Here is a 22,992-nt window from a genome sequence, read left to right as displayed (position 1 = left end):
CTCAGTTTTTTTTAATAACATGACTGCAACAGACACAGAATACAAACACTTCCTACATTCATCACAACGCCGACGAGGATCCAAAAGGCAGGCGGGTGTATTCATACAAGCCTGCTCCAGAGAAAACAACCCAAGCCTATCCCACCTCTCTTTATAAATTAAATGTTCCATCCCAGGCAACATTCTGGTGAATCTTCTTTGCACCCCCTCCAGTGCAATTACATTCTTCCTAAAATGTGGCGACCAGAATTGCACACAATACTCCAGCTGTGGCCTCATCAAAGTTCTACACAGCTCCATTATACAGTTCCATAACTACCTCCTCATTCTTTTGGGCAAAGACAGATGTGAAACATTCGTTCAACAAGGTTTTTGAGTCCGGGGCTGCCGGTTGCATATAATTCTTAATAATGCCAAACATCAGGGCTCCACAAGTAGCCATAAGGATTCTTTTGTGTCAGTTGTCACCTTCTATGCCATTCTATTCACACAAAAGAAAGAACATTCTTTCAGCATACTGGGGACAGTCCTCTACGCCCGCATCATATGGCTCGAATTTTCCGAATACACTTCATTCCTTGCCTGAGGTTCACAGAGTCACACGGTGCAGAAGAGGCCTTTCAACCCATCGAGTCTGCATCGACACGCAAGAAACACGTGACCGACTTACCTAATCTCATTTGCCAGCACTTGGCCCATAGCCTTGAATGCTGGGATGTGCTAAGTGCTCATCCAGGTACTTTTCAGGATGTGAGAAAATCTGCATCTACCACCATCTCAGGCAGTGCATTCCAGACTCTCACCACCCTCCAGGTAAAAATATTTTCCTCAAATCCCCCTAAACCTCCTGCCCCTCACTTTGAACTGTGTCCCCTCATGACTGATCCTTCAACTAAGGGGAACAGCTGCTCCCTATCCACTCTATCCACACCCCTCATAATCTCGTACACCTCGAACAGGTCATCCCTCAGTCTTCTCTGCTCCAACTAAAACAACCCAAGACTTATCCAATCTCTCTTCATAACTTAAATGCCCCATCCCTGGCAACATCCTCGTGAATCACCTCTGCACCCCCTCCAGTGCAATCACATCTTTCATATAATGTGGCAACCCGAACTGCACACAGTACTCCAGCTGTGGCCTCATCAAACTTCGATAAAACTCCAGCATGACCTTATTGCTTTTGTAATCACTGCCACAATTGATAAAGGCAAGTGTCCAATATGTCGTTTTCACCACCCTATTAACCTGCTCTTCTGCCTTCAGAGAACTATGGACAAACATGTCAAGGTTCCTTCCTTCCTCAGAACTTCCTCGTGTCTTGCCATTCATTGAATACAAATTGCTCCTTGCAAAGTGTATCGCCTCATACTTCTCAGGGTTAAATTCCATCTGCGACTTATCTGCTCATTTGGCCATCCTGTCTATATCTTCCTGTAACCCAAGACATTCAACCACATTGTTAACCACCCGGCCACTCTTTGTGCCATCCGTACATTTACTGATCAGACCACCCACATAGCCATCGATGTCATTTAGATAAATGATGAATAATAGGGGACCCAGTACACCACTGGACACTGGCTTCCATCACCCGCTATCTCCTAAAACTAAGGCAATTCTGAACCTACCTTATCAAATTACCATATACCCCATGTGCATTTGCCTTCTTTATAAGTCCCCCATGTGGGACCTTGTCAAAGGCTTTGCTAAAATCCATATAAATTTCCAGCGGGATTCTCCAATCCCCCGCCGGGTCGGAGAATCCCTGGGGGGGCGGCACGACTCCCGCCCCGACGCCGGCTGCCGTATTCTCCGCCGCCACATTTTGGGCGGGGTTCACGCCACGCCGGTCGGGGGCCGTTGGCAGCGGCCCCCCCCCGGCAATTTTCCGGGCCCCAATGGGCTGAGTGGCCGTCTGTTTTTGGCCAGTCCTGCCGGCGTGGGTTACGCATGGTCCCACATGGCAGGACCTGGCAGGTAAGTCAACGGGGACGGTCCTCGGGGGCACAGGAGATCTGACCCTGGGAGGGGGGGGGGGTGCACGGTGGTCTGGCCCGCAATCGGGGCCCACCGATCTGCGGGCGGGCCTGTGCTGTGGGGGCACTCTTTCCCTCCTGTAGGGTTCCGCCATGGCCAACACGGAGACTAGAACCCCCCGTGCATTTGCCAAAATACGGCGGTGGTTCCGCGCGCGCGCGAGATCACGCCAGCCCTTTGGCGCATGTGTGAACTCATGCAGTCCCTTCGGCGCCGGCTGGAGTGGCGCCAATCCCTCCGCCATCCACCTAGCCCCCGGAAGTGTGGAGAATTCCGCACTTTCGGGGGCTGTTGACGCCGGAGTGGTTGGCGCCGGTTTTCCCGCCGGCGTGGGGACTTAGTCCCCGGAAAGGAAAACCCCGCCTTACATCTGCACTACTCTCATCTACACACCTGGTCACCTCGTCAAAATATTCAATCAAATTCTTAGGCAACAGAAAAAAGCAGCTGCCGCAGCGTACAACACAAATATCCCAGCCCAGGACTATCAAAACTCCTGGCCGGCTCTGGGAGCAGCACTTATAGGACTCACTAAAGTGTCCCAGTTGGGCAGGCCTCCACCCTCTACCACGAGTCCCAGCAGAGATCGATTCCTCATCCCCCTGTAGTCCTTGTGAAGGTTATCACAATCCCATGGAACTAAAGTAGAACAAATGGATTCTACTCAGAGCCCTGACCAATATTTATTCAACAATCAACGTCACTGAAACAGATTATCTGGTCATCACTTAATTGCTGTGATAACTTGCTGTGTGAAAATGGGCTGCTGTGTTCCCCACATTATAATGAAATAATTTAATTGCCGTAAAGCACTTTCAGACATCCAAGGGTCATAAAGGATTCTTTATCAAAGCAAGTTCTTCCATTCTGTCCTCAGGACTTGGAGCATAGTGAGTGTTCATCCTTCCCTTTTCTTACCAGTACTATTGCTAACTCTGAATTCATTTCTTTTTGCTTGAGCTTCTTCCAGTTTGGGACTTGATGCCAGTTAGGAAATGTTTTAGTTCAAGCGATGCTGAGCTATTTCACTCCATACTCTTAATGTACCTCTAGCATCATGTAATGATATCACAACAAAATCAGTGGCTTCTCAGCTGCTCGGTGAATCTCTTTCTCCACAAACAAAGGACATGGTTCCCGCACTGTGACTTGGTTGCATTAAAGCACATGGTTGCTCTTTTATTTCTGCTATTAATCAGCAGGTGCCTGCTATATCAATATTTGTTCCACTTTCAGTGTCGATTTTGCAAAATGCTGCACAGCAATCCACAAAAGAATGATTTTTGCAAAATGAATATAATCGATTCCCTTTTTTTCCCCCCAACAATGGATTTCCTTACGAAATCTCTCAATGGTCTGTGCTCCAGCCATCGGCCTCCTAAAAACAATTTTGCACAGCTGGAAAAGCTAGCAGGAAATTTCCATTGAAGTTGACATGAGGCGATGTAAAATGTGAGAGAACTGCAGGAATTCTCAAGGATTTGAAAAACGCACACAATAAACCTGTTCTCTTGATTGCAGTGCATGAATTACATGAATTATCAATGTATTCTAATTGATGAACAAAGACAAAGGCTGACCCAACCTCATTGCAATTATTGTTTTGATATACCCTGTGGTAATCACCACTGTTGTGTATATTAGGAGATGTGTGGTAAGCTCCTGTACTACAGGTACGGGGGTAGTCCCTGGCTGCTGGCTCCGCCCAGTAGGCGGAGTATAAATATGTGTGCTCCCCGTTCAGCGGCCATTTCGCCAGCTGCTGTAGGAGGTCACACATCTTAGTGTAATAAAGCCTCAGTTGTATTCAACTCTCATCTTTGTGCAATTGATCGTGCATCAATTTATTCCACTAAAGTTTTCAGAAGATGGACCTCCGCATCAAGCCGGATCGCCTGCAGCTGAATTCGCAATCAAGCAACGCCAAAAAGGACTTTGAACATTGGCTCGCTTGTTTCGAAGCTTACATCAGGTTTGCATCAGGCCCAATTCCGGAAGCTCGGAAGATCCAGATACTCTACTCGTGGCTGAGCTCCAAAGTTTTTCCGCTTATTCAGGATGCGCCGACTACGATGAAGCCATGGCGCTACTGAAAGAGGACTATGCCCAGCGGACGAACACGCTCTTCGCCAGACACATACTCTCTCCTCGTTGTCAGCTCCCTGGTGAGTCCGTAGAAGGTTTCTGGCGAGCTTTAATTCCCCTGGTCAGAGACTGTGACTGTCAGGCCGTCACGGCCACGGAACATTCGAACCTCCTCATGCGGGACGCTTTCGTCACGGGGATAGGGTCAGACCACATCCGCCAGCGATGTTTAGAGGGGGCCACGCTCAACCTCGCGGAAACCAAAAAGCTGGCGCTATCGATGACAATCGCCTCGCGCAATATCCAGGCCTACACCCCGGCCGCGCGGCCCACTCCTCCTACGCATCGTGGACGCCGCAGTTGGCCGCCCCACTCAGCCATCCCTACGCCTGTGCCACATGCCAGCCAGCCAACCCTGGGGGGCCCAGATGTTACTTCTGTGGGCAGCAAAAACACCCCCGCCAATGCTGCCCGGCCCACAGTCCTTTGCAAGGCCAGCGGCAAGAAGGGGCACTTCGCCGCAGTGTGCCAGGCCTGCTCAGTCACCGAGATTGCTCCAACACCCCCCCCCGGTGTACGGACAGTGGGCACTGCCATCTTCCCCTCCTCGGACCACGTGCGGCCCATGGGCGCCGCCATCTTTTCGAACCCCCACCATGTGCGGCCCGTGGGCGCCGCCATCTTGTCCACCTCAGGATCTTCAGTCGCCGCCATCTTGTCTCCCCGATGGCACATGGGCGACACCACCATAGCAGGACCCATGCCCCCCCGGGCACCCCATCATCCGACACCAGCGACGACGGGCCGCGACTCGCCTCTGTCACAATTGACCAGTTTCGCCCGCACAATCTAGCCACTGCCTCGACAAGCGTGAAGATCGATGGGCACGAGATCTCCTGTCTGCTGGACTCCGGGAGCACTGAAAGCTTCATCCATCCCGATACGGTAAGGCGTTGCTCCCTCGCGGTACACCCCGCCAATCAGAGAATTTCCCTGACCTCTGGGTCCCACTCCGTGGCGATCCGGGGGTACTGTATAGCTACGCTCATGATCCAGGGAGTAGAATTCAGCGGCTACCGCCTCTATGTCCTCCCCAACCTCTGCGCTGCCCCACTACTCGGCCTGGACATCCAGTGTAACCTCCAGAGCCTAACATTGAAATTCGGCGGGCCCCTACCACCCCTTACTGTGTGCGGCCTCGCGACGCTAAAGGTCGACCCACCTTCCCTATTCGCAAACCTAACCCTGGATTGCAAACCCGTCGCCACCAGGAGCAGACGGTACAGCACCCAGGACAGGACCTTCATCAGGTCCGAGGTCCAGCGGCTGATTCGGAAAGGCATCATCGAGGCCAGCAACAGCCCCTGGAGAGCCCAAGTGGTAGTGGTGAAAACTGGGGAGAAACACTGAATGGTCGTGGACTACAGCCAGACCATCAATCGGTACACGCAGCTCGACGCGTACCCCCTCCCATGCATATCTGATATGGTCAATCAGATTGCACAGTACCGGGTCTTCTCAACTGCAGACCTCAAATCCGCATACTACCAGCTCCCCATCCGTAAGGCGGACCGCCTATACACTGCCTTTGAGGCAGACGGCTGCCTCTACCATTTTCGTAGGGTTCACTTCGGCGTCACCAACGGGGTCTCGGTCTTCCAAAGGGAGATGGACTGAATGGTCGACCGGTACGGGCTGCGGGCCACTTTCCCGTACCTAGACAATGTCACCATCTGTGGTCAAGATCAGCAGGACGAATGATGCCAACCTTGCCAAATTTCTCCACACTGCCACTCTCCTAAACCTCAACTATAACAAGGTGTATTCAGCACGAACCGCTTAGCCATCCTCGGCTATGTGGTCCAGAATGGAGTTCTGGGGCCCGACCCCGACCGCATGCGCCCCCTCAAGGAACTCCCCCTTCCCCACTGCCCCAAGGCCCTCAAACGCTGCTTGGGGTTCTTTTCTTACTACGCCGAGTGGGTCCCAAACTATGCGGACAAGGCACGCCCACTCATCCAGTCCACTCTTTTCCCCTTGACGGCCGAGGCTCAACAGGCCTTCAACCGCATTAGGGCCGACATCGCCAAGGCCGCGATGCACGCAGTCGACGAGACATTACCCTTTCAAGTGGAGAGCGACGCATCAGACGTCGATCTAGCTGCCAGCCTCAACCAGGCAGGCAGGCCCGTGGCATTCTTTCACAAACCCTTCATGCCTCTGAAATTCGACACTCCTCCGTCGAAACAGAGGCCCAGGCTATCGTAGAAGCTGTGCGGCATTGGAGGCAATACCTGGCCGGCAGGAGATTCACTCTCCTCACTGACCAACGGTCGTTAGCTTTCATGTTTCACAACACACAGCGGGGCAAGATCAAAAACGATAAAATCTTGCGGTGGTGGATCGAGCTCTCCACCGACAACTACGAGATTTTGCATCGCCCCGGTAAGCTCAACGAGCCCCCAGATGCCCTATCCCGAGGTACATGTGCCAGCGCACAGGTGGACAGACTCCGGACCTTGCATGACAACCTTTGTCACCCGGGAGTCACACGGTTGTGCCACTTCATCAAGGCCCGCAATCTGCCCTACTCTGTCAAGAAAGTACGGGCAATCATCAGAGACTGCCAGGTCTGTGCGGAGTGCAAACCGCACTTCTACCAGCCAGACCCCGTGCGGCTGGTGAAGGCCTCCCGCCCCTTTGAACGCCTCAGCGTGGATTGCAAAAGGCCCCTCCCTTCCACCGACCGTAACACGTATTTCCTCAGTGTAGTCGATGAGTACTCCAGATTCCCCTTCGCCATCCTATGACGTCTGCCACCGTCATCAATGCCCTCAACACCATGTTCACTCTGTTCGGCTTCCCCGCATACATCCACAGCGACAGGGGATCCTCATTCATGAGTGATGAGCTGCGTCAGTTCCTGCTCAGCAGGGTTATCGCCTCCAGCAGGATGACCAGCTATAACCCCCAGGGAAACGGGCAGGTGGAGAGGGAGAATGGGACGGTCTGGAGGGCCGTCCAGCTGGTCCTACGGTCCAGAAATCCTCTGGACCGCTGGCAGGAGGTCCTCCCCGATGCACTGCACTCCATTCGGTCGCTGCTATGCACTGCGACTAACGACACACCCCATGAACGTCTCTTCGCCTTCCCCAGGAAGTCCACATCCGGGGTGTCGATCCCGACTTAGCTCGCTGCTCCACGACCCGTACTCCTCCGTAAGCACGTACGTCTCCACAAGGCGGACCCGTTGGTTGAAAGGGTGCAGTTACTCCACGCTAACCCCCAGTACGCCTATGTAGCGTACCCCGATGGCCACCAGGATACTGTCTCCCTCAGGGACATGGCATCAGCAGGTTCCCCACACACACACCCCTCCGATCCGGCACCACCCTCCACCCTCCCCTCCCCCGGCGCACCCAGCAGCAACCTCCCCCAGGACCATCAGTCCTCCCCCTGCCCACGCCTGAGGATGAGCAGGATTTTGGCACGCTCCCGGACTCACCGAGGACCATACCGACACCGGAATCGCCGCCACCACTGCGTCGCTCCCAATGTCAGATCAAGGCCCCGGACCGGCTAACCCTGTAATTGAATCGGGACTGTTAAAACACCATGTAGTGGACTCCAACGTTTTTTTTTTTGCGTCTGTATATTAAAACTTGTTCTGTATATAGTTCTCCGCCACCCCCGCCGGACTCAATTTTAACAGGGGTTGAATGTGGTAATCACCACTGTTGTATATATTAGGAGATGTGTGGTAAGGCCCTGTACTACAGGTATGGGGGTATTCCCTGCCTGCTGGCTCCGCCCAGTAGGTAGAGTATAAATATGTGTGCTCCCCATACAGCAACCATTTCGCCAGCTGCTGTAGGAGGTCACACATCTTAGTGTAATAAACCCTCAGTTGTATTCAACTCTCGTCTTTGTGCAATTGATCGTGCATCATACCCTTTGCTTCTTAGTTGTTTATCCTCATGGCAACTTCAGGTCACATGGGCATTCCTTGAAACCTAATGAGGTCATAATTAGGAAACCAATTTACCCTCTTTTAAAATACACCCCAGCCGACTTTGGGCTTTAAGGAAAGGGCACAAAATAAATGAAGGCTTTTCCCAGAATATGGGTTATCATGACCTTCCATGCCTTTGGAATGATGTGACTTACGAATGACGTCTCCATTCTAACCAACACCCCAATTCTGTTGAGTAAGTGAGGTCAGCAATATTTTGGAAAGAGCATCAAATAGTGAGATCAGGAAAGATCTTTGCCTGTTTTGTGAAGTTAAAGCCAGTGAACAGGATTAAGCTCTGCCTTGTTATCACACCGAGTCTTGGCATAAAGTGATGTTCACAAAAACAGACAGATTTTCTGGCTGTTCTGGATTATGCACCCATTTACTTTTAAATTGCTGCATCTAGTTTAATCTTAGCCATAACCCTAACGTGCCAGATATTTTCCCCGACCATCTTTGGTTCGTTCCCAGCAGGAGGCTTAATCCATACTCGGAGTTCACCTTGACTACTTAACAGACCTACCTAAGACAGTCCACTGGGGTTAAATGTTTCTACGTTATGGACACGAAAAGCCTGAAGCTCACCATTTCTGAAACATCAGCGCAGGGACCAGAAAACGTAGCCTACAATTAGCAAATGAACGAATAGGACTGCAGGACATAAGTGCAAATTAATGGAAAGTTAATTTGGAACAGTAATTAGGAAGTAATTCTTTATTTAGAGCACGATGAAATATTGTCAGGTAAAGTAGGGGAGGCAAAACAGATTGAAATTATGTTTGAGATAATACCCGCGAACACACTGGCCTAAATCTTCCTGTCCCACCCACCACGGAATTTGTTGTAGGTGGATGTAGAACATGACGGACAAGCAAATGGTCCGTTGATCTCAGGTGGGAATTTCTGGCCCCGGGGCCTTCATTTTATTTTGTGCCATGTCCCTTTTAGCACAAAGTTGGCTGAGGAGTATTTTAATTGAGGATTCAAGAAATGCCCACATGACTTAAGGTTGCCATGGGGATGAAAAGCTAAGAAGCAAAGGGCAAAAAGAAAAATAATTGTAATGTTTGGGGTCAGCCATTTTTCTTTGTTAATCAATTAAGAATACATCGATAATTAATGTTTTCATTCTTTCCCCCACTGAAAAAAATATTAATTTGTTTGGGGCTAAACCTTTTAATAGAAAATCCACGTGATATTCATTTCAATGGGGCAATGGGGGAGAGGTGGGGGTTGGTGGGGAGAAACCATAATAATGCAAAAGTGATGTGGTAAAAAACATATTGCGAATGTAAAGTGAGAAAAAAAATTCACACGAGTGGTTGGGGTCTGGAATGAACAGCAGGATTCTCCGACCCCCGGCGGGTTGGAGAAATCCGGGGGGGTGGCGCGAATCCCGCCCCGACGCCGGCTGCTGTATATTCCACGCCGGTTTTCGGGCGGGGGAGGGATTCACACCACGCAGGTCCCCCTGGCAATTCTCCGGGCCCCGATGGGCCGTGCGGCTGCCCGTTTTTGGCCAGTCCTGCCGGCGTGGATTAGACAAGGTCCATCCCGGTGGGACCTGGCTTGGAGGGCGGCTTGCAGAGTCCTCGGGGGAGCGCGGGGGGATCCGGCCCTGGGGGGGTTCCCCCATGGTGGCCTGTCCCACGATCGGGGTCCACCGATCTGCGAGCAGGCCTGTGCTGTGGGGGCACTCTTTCCCTCTGCGCCGGCCTCTGTAAAGCTCCGCCTTGGCCGGCGTGGAGAGGAAACCCCCTGCGCATACGCAGGGATCATGCCAGCGGTTCTGCGCATGGGCCAGAACACGCTGGTGGTCCTGCGCATGCGCCAGCTCACGCCGGCCAGCGGTGGCCCTTCGCTGCCGGTTGGCATGGCGCCAACCCCTCCAGCGCCGGCCTAGCCCCCGGAAGTGCGGAGGATTCTGCGTGCCGCCTTCAGAGTCAGGTCCCACTGGTATGCACCTTGTCTCATCCACGCCGGCCGAAAACGGGGCCCAGAGAATCGCCGGGGGGGGGGGCCACTGCTAACTGCCCCCGACCGGCACAATGTGATCCCCGCACCCGCCAAAAAACAGGCGGCGGAGAATTTGGCAGCCAGCGTCGGAGTGGCGGGGTGGGATTCACGCCACCACCGCCCCACCCCTCCCGATGATTTTCCAACCCGGAAGGGGGTCGGAGAATCCTATCCTTCGTGTCTATTCCCGGAAAGTGTTGCCTTTTTTGCCTGCTATAAATATGGCAGTCAATAAGGCTGCCCTTCTTTCTTTCGATATCGATACTATATTGCTTTCAGAGTCGCCAGGTATCAAATGATACCATCACACGGTTCAACTGGGTATCGATCAAAGAGCCAAACAACCAGTTAGTTAGTTCAAAATCAATGATACTTTATTTACATACAAGATTAACTTACACATGCAACATAAATTAACTTACACATGCAACATACTAGTTAAACTACACCTAACAACTATGACAACCTGTACTTAACTTCAGGCACACGGCTTAGGTAAGAGAAACAGTGGCCTTTGTTCTGGATCTACTGGGTCTGGATAAGTAATTGCTGCTCAGCTGGACTCATCCGTCTGGTAGCGAGCGTTGAACTTGAACTTGCTTCTTGTCGTGGTGCTACGATTGGAGATGGACTCTCCATCTTGCCGGAGCGCCCGGTCCAAAAGAGATCGAACACGTGGCAGTGTCTCTCTTTATCCTTGGGGGTTTTGCGCTCTTTTGGGTGGTCCTTAGGTTTGGACCCAATTAATTGGGCAGTTCTCGATCACTGCCTTCGATCTGAGGCAATAAAGGGGTGGGTGCCTTGATGGCTGGGCATGTCCTAAGCGGTCATTGACCCTGTTGTTTATGCTTCCTGAGCAAAGGGAATGGCGCCGAAATGTCTGGGCTTGTATCGGTTACCTGAGTATCAGTCCTTTGTCTTACGGAGATGGGCCATTAAAATGCTAATCGGCTGGGGGTTTCGATGCTGTCTGGATTCTTTGGTCACAAATATACATTCAGGCTCTGTGCCTGCCTGAATCTTACATTGTCCACATTTCCCTTTAGGCTTTGCGAACGTCCATGTTTCTTGTTGTAAGTGGCCATCCCAGATGGCTACAAAAGAGAACTGCTGTGACCTGTGTTTAAGCCCCTCAAATCCATCAGCTGCAAGCCATTCATTCATTTCTCCTAGTGGGCTGTGATTGACAGCTTCCACAAAACAGCAGAGGCCTCACCAGTGAAAGCATCAGCAAGCCCACTCTGCAGGACCACCAGCTGTCTCCAAGCCCTGCATGCCTTCTGCGCTCATCCATCGCCACAGGTCAGATTATCACAACTTGTGTGTCACACCCAGGACCCACATCATACTGCAGCAGTGCACCCAGCAGACGCCCAGCCCCCTGGTCCAACTCCATCCTGGATCTGCCCGCACACATGCCTCGAAGCATGGATGTTGGATGTGTTTGGGGCACACCATGACCTCCACCACCCCACAACCTGGTGCCACCCTGCTGGCAGGATAACACACGACCCACCCAGTGAGAGAATCTATAGTAGACCCTCACCAGATGGATAGGACAGGGGCGCAGAGTCTATCTTTAAATGGGATGTGGCAGCCACCGGTACCACCGTCGACAGGCATGGGTAGTGAGGATAAACGCACCTTGGTGACACTCACTGATGGGGTCAGGGTGCAATGTGAAAGTCAACATATCGGGGAAATGGCTGAGTGGTGGGATTGGGGGGGAGGGGGCATGCGGTGGTGCAATTCCGGGTCGCCGTGTAGCCTGTTGGAATAGAAGGAGCAAGGGATTACTCACCCTGTTACAAGTCTTCTCTTCTCCCCCCTGCAGAGAATGAATTTCGGAGTACAACCCAGAATGCTTGCAACTACCTGGCTGCAGCTGCCGTCGAGGCTGCAGGCACAGGCGCTGCTCAGGCAGGATCCTGCACAACAGGAGGAAGTGCAAGGGCCAGCCGGTGAGGTTGGAGAGCTGGCTATCCAACAGGCCGAGGAGGAGGTGTGAAGGAGGCACCCTCACTGGTGCAGTGGCATCCTTCCTGTAATGCAGTGACCAGAGCTTCAAGCAGGACTATAGTCAGAGCCTAACCAGTGTTTTATTTTAACCTTTCCTGGTACATAGCTGTGCCATTACAACAGTGCCAGCCCCTAGGAAAGTTTGGACAATTTCTTCAATGAGGAATGATTTTAAATGGTGCTCTCACACATGTACAGTATAAATATTTCATAGAGATAAGCAAAACTAAAAGTTTGATTCAAATAAATCAAAAGAAATACATTTAAAAATGAACAGGTTTAATTTAATGTGTGCTCTATCTGATTAACATCCATAAATGCCTGCATACATTATTTAAATGCAGCCGTTAATCCATTGAAATGAAGGAAGGCTGGGTTAATAAAAACAACAGTCAGAAATGTATGCAAACATGTCAACCAGTTTGCTGAAAATAACACACAGAGATCATGTAGTCCTTAAATGTACTGTTGCGAGATATGTTATGTCCTTAACTTGGGCAAGGTGTTTACTGTTACCTAATTAAATAGATGAACAAATAATATCTAAGAGGGAAAGTACACTTTTGCAGATGATTAAAGTACATAATGTAAGGGAGCGATAAATCACAGATTGAAGTAGGGTATAGTTAATGGAAGATAACACACAATCAGCCAGTAATCTGCCTTTTATTTCACAAGTGAGTTATCTAAGTCTTTCTCAAGAGTGAAATAAGAGACAGATTGCACTGTCTGACTCGGTATTGATCTTTTTATTATATGTGTGTGATTTCTTTTTACAAACTACAAGTACGTAAATAACATTCACATTCTATCACATTGGTCTCATTGGATGCAGAATGTGAGAAAATGGTTTCTTTGTTAAACAGAATGAGAGTCAGACCAAAGATTATACTCAATAGTAACCAATGGATTATGGAATTTGCACCACCTGTAAATTCTAGCCCTTACTCTGTTCATGAATATGTAGAAAGTTTATGTTGTAAGTGTGTCATAAATGTTTATGTGATTACTTAATTGTATTATTGTATAATATACTGTCACGGTGGCACAGTGGTTAGCACTACTGCCTCACAGTGGCAGGGATCCAGGTTCAATTCCAGCCTTGGGTGACTGCGTGGAGTTTGCACCTTCTCTCCGTGTCTGCGTAGGTATCCTCCCACAGTCCAAAGATGTGCAGCTTAGATGGATTGGCCATGCTAAATTGCCCCTTGGTGTCCAAAAATGTGCAAGTTAGATGGATTGGCCATGGTCTATGCACAAGTTTAAGGGGATAGGACAGAGGATTGGGCCCTCTTTAGGAGGGTCAGTGCAGACCCGATGGGCCAAATGGCCTCCTGTACTGTAGGGTTTCTATGGATTCTATGAAAATAAATCAATTTGATGTAAATATATACCAATGCCAATTAAAGTTAAATTAATAGGTATAATGAGTTGTATAATATTTCCCAGTACTGGCTTATAACTTAGCAACATCTTAGAATCTTTAAAAAATCCCCATCAAAGCCTTTTTTTCCTATGATGCCTCCTAGTTTCCTGTCCAGTTTTCCCATGCTCATTTGGGGTGTTATTAACATGAAAAACATTCTAACAGTACATATTTCTAGGCTGGTGTGGTGGCTTTTCCATTACTTTTACACCAGCTCGAAAATTCTCCAAGTAAAAACCTTGATGAGCTGTTAATTTTCTGTCACTGGGCTACTTTACAGCACCACAGCCAAGTGATGTCAATTTAAATCACGTGTGTTGTTCTACCGTTTTCGGGCTGTATTGGTGATATTTTGCGTTTTGGTGCCTTTGCTGACCTGACAATTTTAATATGTATTTATGTTCTGATAAATTTAAACAGGTCCCCAGACAAATTAATACAAACGTATTATTTAGAATGTTATCTGAGGTAGTTTTGGGAAACTAAAAGGAGTGGAAGAACGTGCACTGCTGCAGCAGCTGAATAATTTATACAAATGAGACACTGTTGAATTAAAAAAATGTCCTTTCAACAGTCTTGGTATTTCTGCATAAGCAGAATAAAATATACATATTCAATAGTTCATTCACTCACATTTGAGCATTAACATTGTACGCTAAATGTTGCCTATAATCAATCTTCATTTTATCTGAATTGAGGTAAAATTACTATGCACCAAGCTATTGCCTGCTTCACATAAAATGGAGTCAGTTTAGGATGAGTTTTGTTCAAGACCAAATCTCAACCACAGTCTTTCATTTCATGTTCTCAGTACTATATTCTTTGTTAAGTGAATGTTATCTTGTGTAAATTTTTTATTTCAGTTGGTGCAGTTTAGTAAACATTACCTTATGTGGGGGACAGTTTAGCTCAGTTGGCTGCAGAGTGAGGCCAGTGGCTGTATGTTCAATTCCTGTACCAGCTGAGGTTATTCATTAAGGCCCCGCCTTCTCAACCTTGCCCCTCGCCTGAGGTGTGGTGATCCTCAGGTTGAACCACCACCAGTCAGCTCTCTCACTCAAAAGGGAAAGCAGACTATGGCGACTTTACCTTTACCTATAGGGAAATGTAACTTCATGCCAATATGAAAAAGATTGAAGTTGCACTAGTTAAAGTTAACAGTCAGAAATATGGATGAAAATATGCGTACTCTGATGGTTTAGCTAAAATCTCAAGCAGGTCACACAGGTAAGGGGTAGCAGTGAGCCAGCTTTTCTGCCTTAAGCAAACCAGCTAGGGTTTTATCAACAAGCATTCATGGTCATCTTCTAATGCTAACTCACAAACTGCCAGATTCATTGAATTCAATTTCAGAATTTATTACTGTGGGATTTGAACTCAGGGCAGTTGCGGCACATAACTGTTATGCTACCATTCACCACTATAGCAACGAAAGTTATTGTTTGTATTTGAGTAAATTATTGAAATTCATCTTTTTTGCATGGAATGAAATTTCCATTTCACAGAGATGTTTCAAATATTCCTTCCATCAAACATGCCAACAACTTTACCCTGAACTCTCATGGTAATTGTGAGTAATCGCTGCACGGGAAGGTGTGCACCATTTTACCATGTTTTTATGGCCTCATACTGTTTCTCCATTCTTAGCACTGTTGCCTCAAAGCGCCAGGGACCCACATTCAATTCCAACCTTGGGTGACAGTGTTCTTTCTCCCCGTGTTTGTACGTTCTGCCCGTGTTTGCGTGAGTTTCCTCCTGGTGCTCCGGTTTCCTCCCACAGTCCAAAGATGTGCAGGTTAGGTGGATTGGCCATGCTAAATTGCCCCTTAGTCCAAAGGTAGGTCCTAGGTAGGGTGATCTTTCAGGGGGATGGTTCAGACTCGACAGGTTGAATCGCTTCTTTCTGCACTGTAGGGATTCAATAATTCTATGCTATGATTCTCCGGTATGGCTTATAGAGGCATCAAGTTATGTCTAACGATTATATTGAGCTTGTTATACTGCTGCTCTCCTGTCCTGCTCAGTATTCATGTATGCTGAGTCTTATTTTTGCTTCCTGTGCTGTATCATTCTTGTGGTTTTGTTGTGTTGTTTGTCCAAATGTAAAACATTAATAAACATACCAACAACAATCATATCTGCAGGTCATGATAAAATACTGACTACTATATTCAGCAATGCATTCTGATTTTGTATCATTAAAGGCCTGCGCTACATCCCCTCAGGTTTAATCAAATAGAGTTCCAAAGGAGAGTTATACTTAGTTAAATGGTCATACACCTGTAATTTTAAGTAGTACTGACTGTTCAGTTAGTGCTGGGATATTCCTGACATTATTCAGGACTTGATTGATTCCATAGACACAACTGGTGATATTCTCCGTTCCCCCAGCCTGGTGTTTCTCGGCAGCAGGCCGTTTGCTGGTGATGGAGTTCTCTACCTCCACCTCTTGTCAATGGGATTCCCAATGAGGCCACCGCAGGCCGTCTTGAAAGCCATGGGAAGGTGTGTGCTGCTGGTGGGAACAATCCCAATGGACGGAGAATTTCGACTAACATGTCCAACTACGATCTTGCATTTTGAATGCACTTCAAAACTGGCTAAATAAATACTTTGCAGCACCATACATTTGCGACACAGATATCATTTTGCAAAGCAGCTAAATGGGCCAAATGCAAAAGGATCTTTTTACATTATTTTCTTGTGTCTACCCAGATCTAGAAGATCTTCAAGCTGTCATAAGGAAATAACTCTACTGCATCAAGTAGGTCTTGCAAAGTGCATTCTAGTTTTTATTTGGAGACCATGGTGGCATGGGAGAAACTTTACTTGTACTGCATTTATCAAGTGACACACTGTTGGCAATATTAAATGTATTGCCATCATAAAGATAAAGGCTACAATCAGTCATTAAGATCAGGGAGAAAAAAGACCCTCACAGAGAATAAGCCAAAGGAAAAATCAATATTGTGATCGAATGCATAGCAGCAACAGAAATACATTATGTTCTCCTTATTCCCTTTTCACCTTTTCTCTACCCTTCTTCCTTGCTGCTTGATTCAGTTTTTCGAATAAGATAGAAAATTTGTTCATGCTTTGGAAAATTAAAATTGCCTTATCATTCTTGGAAGCAGCAGTCCAAGAGACGATGGGCACATTAGCTTCCCACTTCAAAACTGTTTCCAAAAGCATTTCACAGCTTTACTAACATAGCAAAAAGCTGCTGTGGCCCATGCAATCGCAACACAACTTAAAGAAATAGACAGTGTGCCAGAGCTTGCCACGTCCGTGTTGATGGCCTGACCAATGTTCACTTTCAGGCGAATGCGCAAAATCCTTTCGGAAGTGACAAATTGTGGAATTAATCCAAAAGTATATCCGGAATAAAACTAGATGGATTGGTTCCTCAACACTTTCTGAAAAGGGGGCAGCCTCTACAGCCTCACATAGACAATGCAACAATCATGTCCTGATATTCATAATAAGCTGATGACCAAATCACTGTTTTTATGTTGGTGTCATTTTAGTCGACTGTCACTTTAAATATATTTTATATATATATATACGCATCTATAAATAGTCTGAATCTCTTTGGAGTCGACATCTTATTTTAATATGCCAGACCTAAATTAGGCAGCTACAATTTTTTTAAACTTTCATTTTAATAACATGCAGTATACAAAAAAATGCTATAAAAAGCAAACAGACAGACCATCAGCTGAAAGTGATTCCAGCAGTTATAAAGATTTCATCATAATAATTGTTTGATAATAACACGATTTAACATCAGCTTGCCTTCCATGTCAGATGCTGCAATCACACTAAGATGATTCAGGAAAAAGTTTTGAACAATTTTTCCCAAATATATAAAACACGTCATTATTTTCCTACCAGTGTAACGAAGCAATAATATAAATGTTATGTTCATTGTTAGAATTACAAAACCATCGACAGTATCTGGTCCCGACAGCCTTTCACAATGCTGTCATTTACAATTATGATTTAATTTATTTCCACAGGTAAAACGAATCTTCAGTCCCGTGCCTTTGCTGAGTGTAACGATGGCAGGTCACCTGCACGCTCTAATAAAATGCTCAGGAATGGGTCTCTTTCTCAGCTGATTTTCCACCCATCTTTTCAAATACCTTAAAGTGGGACAGACAGACAAGGTCCCATTTCAAATATCATATCGCAAAATGAAAATCATCAATTCATTCAATCACACGGAGAAACGCCCCAATAGATTTCACTGGTATTTTATGCGGTCCATATTCAGCAAGACCAGTGCAATGTACAATGTAGCATAATGATTTGGTTGGGACTATTAGCGTTTCTCAGTTCAGTTGGAGATTAGTTAAGTGAAAAGAATTAAACCCTGCAGCTGTACACAAAACATCCTATTGATCTTCTGTTGCTCAGCCCATTTGCTTCATTCATGATACCTTCCCTTAATTGGAATTTCTGTCTTATTTTAAGCATATAAATTAAAACAAATAATGATTCTCCTTTTGTTTCAAGCCCTATCAGAGTTTCGAGTCAACATCATACATTGCATCCGACAGTGACAACTTGCGTCCATCAAAAAAATGATGGTTCCTTCGTTTACTGCTAGCTAAGAACGAAGACTTACCCACCAAAACCAAATTCAAATAGCTCCAAGGATGGTTCCTTTCCCCAACATTCACTGCTCGATCCAGTCCAGCATCTGGAAGAAGGTGCAAAACTGTCATGGAAGAGAATCAGCAGAGAACACAGAAAAGAAGAAAGTGTTTCACGTTTATCCTGCAATGTTGCGGGATCGCAGGACTGGGGGCCCCCCCAACAGGCACCTTTATATAGCAATGCACAGAGTGACAAAACACTAGCTGTCATAATATACCAGTTAGCATGTCCAATATGAGGCGATCGTTAGAGTCCCATGGGTTAGGAGACAGGAGCGCTGAAGGAAAAAAGAAGAAAAAAAGCACAGGGATCAATAGTGCTCTGGGAAATAAGGTAGAAAAGGTTATTTACTCTGCATTGATCTGTTGCTGCAGTAGTAAAGAGCCAGCCTGTTTTCCAGACAAATCTTTTGTTAACCTTTTAGCTGAAACATTCTCACAAGGCAACAAGGGAAAGCACTAACAGGTGTAGATTATGGATCGAAGCAGGTCATGGTACTGCTGTCGCTGCCTTCTGCCCATGTAACAACAACCTGAAGAAATTCAAACATCAATAGGGATAATAAGGGCAAATTTATCAAGAACCGGCCTAGACTTGGTGAAAGCCTGGCTTCGTCCAATTGCCCAGATGAGGCTCGATTGATTTAGACATTCTTTTTCCTCAACATATTATCAATACTGACATAGCAAATTTGTTTGCTTCCCTGCGCTACACTTGCTCTCAGTAGCACAAACAGCTTGATTGCTACTGAGTACAAGTCCTCTTAATGATTGAATGGATGCAATTATAATAAAAACTGATTAATTAAAGTAATAATATCCCCTCATGTTGCCTTTTAAAAGCTCTATGATATTTCAAGCCTGCATAAAAGGGCTTTGTAAGTAGCAGAGACTATTTACAGATGCAGTATTTTGCTTTTCAAATACCATATTAGTTGTAATTGCGACGAAGAAAAGTGACAGCATGAAGCAGTTGTGAGGGAGCAGTGCGAGCGATAACTACAGATGTGTTCATGATTTGTAAACCTTTCCATTCTCATCATTTTGGAAAGAATTAGCCAGAGTCTTTCTGTTCACCCTTTGTGAAGAATTGTTGGCCTAACCTCTGGGGACTTGTTATGATACATCTTTTAAATACATAGCACAAAATAATACAGAATAAGAGAAGAAATGAAAATACGTATTTGGTAATGTTGCAGGTTCCTGGACCAACCTTTTCTTTAATTGGACTGTTTCCGTGTATTACGTTGTTTATTAATATAGGTTTCGGCGCCTGCTCGGATACACAAAGAGAGAATTCAGAATGTCCAAATTAGCTAACACGTCTTTCGGGACTAGAGGGAGGAAACCGGAGGAAACCCACGCAGACACAGGGAGAACGTACAGATTCCGCACAGTGACCCAGCCGGGAATCGAACTTGGGACCCTGGCGCTATGAAGCCACAGTGCTAACCATTGTGCTACCATGCTGCCCATGCACAAGTTTCATGCACAAGTACCCACAAGTCCCTTCGTGTTGCAGCTTTCTGCAGTTTTTCTCCATTTAAATAATACTCTGTTCTTTTACATAGAACATAGAACATAGAACAATACAGCGCAGTACAGGCCCTTCGGCCCACGATGTTGCACCGAAACAAAAGCCATCTAACCTACACTATGCCATTATCATCCATATGTTTATCCAATAAACTTTTAAATGCCCTCAATGTTGGCGAGTTCACTACTGCAGCAGGTAGGGCATTCCACGGCCTCACTACTCTTTGCGTAAAGAACCTACCTCTGACCTCTGTCCTATATCTATTACCCCTCAGTTTAAAGATATGTCCCCTGGTGCCAGCCATATCCATCCGCGGGAGAAGGCTCTCACTGTCCACCCTATCCAACCCCCTGATCATTTTGTATGCCTCTATTAAGTCTCCTCTTAACCTTCTTCTCTCCAACGAAAACAACCTCAAGTCCATCAGCCTTTCCTCATAAGATTTTCCCTCCATACCAGGCAACATCCTGGTAAATCTCCTCTGCACCCGCTCCAAAGCCTCCACGTCCTTCCTAGAATGCGGTGACCAGAACTGTACGCAATACTCCAAATGCTGCCGTACCAGAGTTCTGTACAGCTGCAACATGACCTCCCGACTCCGGAACTCAATCCCTCTACCAATAAAGGCCAACACTCCATAGGCCTTCTTCACAACCCTATCAACCTGGGTGGCAACTTGCAGGGATCTATGTACATGGACACCTAGATCCCTCTGCTCATCCACACTTTCAAGAACTTTACCATTAGCCAAATATTCTGCATTCCTGTTATTCCTTCCAAAGTGAATCACCTCACACTTCTCTACATTAAACTCCATTTGCCACCTCTCAGCCCAGCTCTGCAGCTTATCTATATCCCTCTGTAACCTGCTACATCCTTCCACACTATCGACAACACCACCGACTTTAGTATCGTCTGCAAATTTACTCACCCACCCTTCTGCGCCTTCCTCTAGGTCATTGTTAAAAATGACACACAGCAACGGCCCCAGAACAGATCCTTGCGGTACTCCACTTGTGACTGTACTCCATTCTGAACATTTCCCATCAACCACCACCCTCTGTCTTCTTTCAGCTAGCCAATTTCTGATCCACATCTCTAAATCACCCTCAATCCCCAGCCTCCGTATTTTTTGCAATAGCCTACCGTGGGGAACCTTATCAAACGCTTTGCTGAAATCCATATACACCACATCAACTGCTCTACCCTCGTCTACCTGTTCAGTCACCGTCTCAAATAACTCAATAAGGTTTGTGAGGCATGACCTACCCTTCACAAAGCCATGCTGACTATCCCTGATCATATTATTCCTATCTAGATGATTATAAATCTTGTCTCTTATAATCCCCTCCAAGACTTTACCCACTACAGACGTGAGGCTCACCGGTCTATAGTTGCCGGGGTTGTCTCTGCTCCCCTTTTTGAACAAAGGGACCACATTTGCTGTCCTCCAGTCCTCTGGCACTATTCCTGTAGCCAATGATGACATAAAAATCAAAGCCAAAGGTCCAGCAATCTCTTCCCTGGCCTCCCAGAGAATCCTAGGATAAATCCCATCAGGTCCCGGGACTTATCTATTTTCAGCCTGTCCAGAATTGCCAACACCTCTTCCCTACGTACCGCAATGCCATCTATTCTATTAGCCAGGGGCTCAGCATTCTCCTCCACAACATTATCTTTTTCCTGAGTGAATACTGACGAAAAATATTCATTTAGTATCTCACCTATCTCTTCAGACTCCACACACAATTTCCCATCCCTGTCCTTGACTGGTCCTACTCTTTCCCTAGTCATTCGCTTATTCCTGACATACCTATAGAAAGCTTTTGGGTTTTCCTTGATCCTTCCTGCCAAATACTTCTCATGTCCCCTCCTTGCTCGTCTTAGCTCTCTCTTTAGATCCTTCCTCGCTACCTTGTAACTATCCATCGCCCCAACCGAAACTTCACACCTCATCTTCACATAGGCCTCCTTCATCCTCTTAACAAGAGATTCCACTTCCTTGGTAAACCACGGTTCCCTCGCTCGATGCCTTCCTCCCTGTCTGACCGGTACATACTTATCAAGAACACGCAGTAGCTGATCCTTGAACAAGCCCCACTTATCCAGTGTGCCCAACACTTGCAGCCTATTTCTCCACCTTATCCCCCCCCAAGTCACGTCTAATGGCATCATAATTGCCCTTCCCCCAGCTATAACTCTTGCCCTGCGGTGTATACTTATCCCTTTCCATCATTAACGTAGACGTCACCGAATTGTGGTCACTGTCCCCAAAGTGCTCTCCTACCTCCAAATCCAACACCTGGCCTGGTTCATTACCCAAAACCAAATCCAACGTGGCCTCGCCTCTTGTTGGCCTGTCAACATATTGTTTCAGGAAACCCTCCTGCACACACTGTACAAAAAACGACCCATCTATTGTACTCGAACTATATATTTTCCAGTCAATATTTGGAAAGTTAAAGTCTCCCATAATAACTACCCTGTTACTTTCGCTCTTATCCAGAATCATCTTCGCCATCCTTTCCCCTACATCCCTAGAACTATTAGGAGGCCTATAAAAAACTCCTAACAGGGTGACCTCTCCTTTCCTGTTTCTAACTTCAGCCCATACTACCTCGGAAGAAGAGTCCCCATCTAGCATCCTCTCCGCCACCGTAATACTGCTCTTGACTAGCAGCGCCACACCTCCCCCTCTTTTGCCTCCTTCTCTGAGCTTACTAAAACACCTAAACCCCAGAACCTGCAACATCCATTCCTGTCCCTGCTCTATCCATGTCTCCGAAATGGCCACAACATCGAAGTCCCAGGTACCAACCCATGCTGCCAGTTCCCCTACCTTGTTTCGTATACTCCTGGCATTGAAGTAGACACACTTCAAACCACCTACCTGAACACTGGCCCCCTCCTGCGACGTCAAATCTGTGCTCCTGACCTCTATACTCTCATTCTCCCGTACCCTAAAACTACAATCCAGGTTCCCATGCCCCTGCTGCATTAATTTAAACCCCCCCAAAGAGCACGAACAAATCTTTTGTTCTCCCTTCCAAAATGAACAACTTCACATTTTCTCACATCATACTCAATTTGTCAACATTTTGCCCACTTACTTAACCTATCAACATCTCTTTACAAACTGTTTGTATCCCTCTTGCAACTTTCCTTTCCACCTATTTTTGTACCATCTGCAAAT

At 47.0% G+C, this 22,992-nt stretch overlaps 1 long non-coding RNA gene across 4 annotated transcripts in view; it reads right to left on the bottom strand.

Annotated features, from left to right (window-relative positions):
* LOC140387165 (uncharacterized) overlaps positions 1-22,992 on the bottom strand; it is a 237,110-nt gene that overhangs the window by 159,240 nt on the left and 54,878 nt on the right. Inside the window, exons 4-5 of one of the 4 annotated variants that reach the window (XR_011933749.1) lie at positions 18,232-18,306; positions 17,210-17,746 (exon numbers count right to left, since the gene is read on the bottom strand). The exons of 1 other annotated variant lie outside the window; for it this stretch is intronic. This is a non-coding gene — a long non-coding RNA (uncharacterized lncRNA). Of the gene's footprint in view, positions 1-17,209; positions 17,747-18,231; positions 18,307-22,992 lie in introns of those variants that run through there. 2 more of the 4 variants (XR_011933752.1, XR_011933751.1) reach the window with 2 other exon arrangements.

This window comes from Scyliorhinus torazame, chromosome 12 (assembly GCF_047496885.1).
Source record: "Scyliorhinus torazame isolate Kashiwa2021f chromosome 12, sScyTor2.1, whole genome shotgun sequence".
NCBI classification, from domain to species: domain Eukaryota; kingdom Metazoa; phylum Chordata; class Chondrichthyes; order Carcharhiniformes; family Scyliorhinidae; genus Scyliorhinus; species Scyliorhinus torazame.
Note: the sequence above shows the minus strand (reverse complement) of the source record. Positions and strands in the feature narration are given on the sequence as shown.